Source organism: Propithecus coquereli, unplaced genomic scaffold (assembly GCF_000956105.1).
Source record: "Propithecus coquereli isolate 6110/MARCELLA unplaced genomic scaffold, Pcoq_1.0 Scaffold538, whole genome shotgun sequence".
Lineage (NCBI taxonomy): Eukaryota > Metazoa > Chordata > Mammalia > Primates > Indriidae > Propithecus > Propithecus coquereli.
In genome coordinates this window covers 336,711-338,605 of record NW_012151263.1, presented here as the reverse complement: position 1 = coordinate 338,605, position 1,895 = coordinate 336,711, and positions in this window count along the sequence as shown.

The window sequence follows — 1,895 nt, the reverse complement described above, 5'->3', positions numbered from 1 at the left end:
TAGTATAAGGAGATTTGGTAATTTTTCAATTATGTATCTTAGTATCACTAAAAGTATGCCATGCATTTATATTTCCTGTCATTTAAACATAAAGGCTGTCATAGTTCAAAACAATTACACATACTGATTCATATCAAAATTGTTCAGTAACACAACAATGTCTATTTATTCCTCAAATCACAGGTCCATATTTTAAAAGCTTATCAAAGGTAAAAGAAAAATAAAGACAGATGATTTTTTAAGATTTACTTTATGATACTTTTAAGTGCAAAGGTCAGGTTTCAAGTCATTGTAAGCCCATCCTGGTTTAGTTGGAAATTGGCAGTACTCAATAATGCAATGCATTAGACCTCAATTCACTGTAGAAGCAAAATACTTGTGGAAAGTCAATTTTAAAAATTAATGCATAAAGAATAAACATTACATTTGATAATATACTAATTTACTGCCAACAAATTAAAAAACATAAGTCTTTGCTGTTTGCATAAATAATTTTGGTTTTTCCATTAAATCTGCCCATGCAATTACAGCTTTTTAGATTTGTCTAATGATTTCATTTGTCCTCTTAAAATATTGCACTTTAAAATAAAAGAAAAAAACTTGACTACCAATAACATAGTGCTTTGAATACAGTATGGGCTTAATATATGTTTAGCAAATGACCATATTTTGATTTCATAAATATTTATATTAAAATACTGTTATTTTATACATCAAATCAAGATACATATATGATTTTAAAAAAGATCATAAATACTTTTATGATAGATTGATTAGCCACAGATGTAGTTCTTTATACTGTTAAGCAGTTGATAGGTATGTGAGGGCTGGTTGATAGCCTGAAATACAAGGTGTCCTGGCAAAATGGGAGCCTTGGGGAAGAAATTGAATAATTATTACACTGAAGTTAAGGTTTGATAACACCTCCAAGAGCATTTAGGAAATTTTTAGGGCTTCTCTACAAAAATCCAAAGGCAGATTATGAGAGTGAAGAAGTTCTACCTGTTGATGTTATTTACCTATTATAATGGTAAAAAGAGGTAAATTATGGATTAAATATAAAAATACCTTTTATACAAGCCATTATATACAATTTTACAAGTTATTTCTATCATTTGAAGAAGGAAAAATCACTTCATCCACTATCGAGTCCTTTACATGATCATCTTATCTCCTATCACCAAGAAAGAGGCGCATCACTTGTTAAACCTCTTCAGGTTTTATTAGTAGCACATATCTAATGTGGAAATACTGGTTCAACCCCAAACTGCTAGTTTTGAATAGGGCTCAAAGCAAAGAATGGCTCTGCAGCAGGGCTAGATTGTAAAATAAACATCACTGCTACCTAGGCAATGTGACCTGGCAGATATTATATTTTTAGAGTTACCTGTAGATTAAGGAGCCATATGCAGCCTCTGGCAAGTCTTAATAGGTGATTATGCATGGAAGAGCCCTGCAATTCTGGTGTGAGGCTCTCCTATCTGAAGCAGAGATCTATACTCTATTTGAAAAGCAGATCCTGGAATGCTATTGAGCTCCATTAGAGACCAAGCGTTTGGCCACGGTACATTAAGCAAGTTTGTGACTAGTGCTGCCCCTCCAGAGCTGAAATCTGTCACCCACAAAATCAAAAGGTTGAGCTGGCCCAGCAGTAATTTACTATGCAATGGGAAGGTTGTATCCAGAAACAGACCAAGTCTATAGCATATAAGTAAGCAGCATAAAGAAGTGTCCCAAGTCTCATTTTACCCACTGGAAATGCCCTGTCATCTGTCTGCCAGTTTATGCTTACAATTCTATAGGGAGTTTCCTAATCCACCTGATGGAGAAGGAGGAAAAACAAAACAAAACAAAAACAAAAGCAAAACAAGCAAATAAAAAGAGCTTCAGTTGGT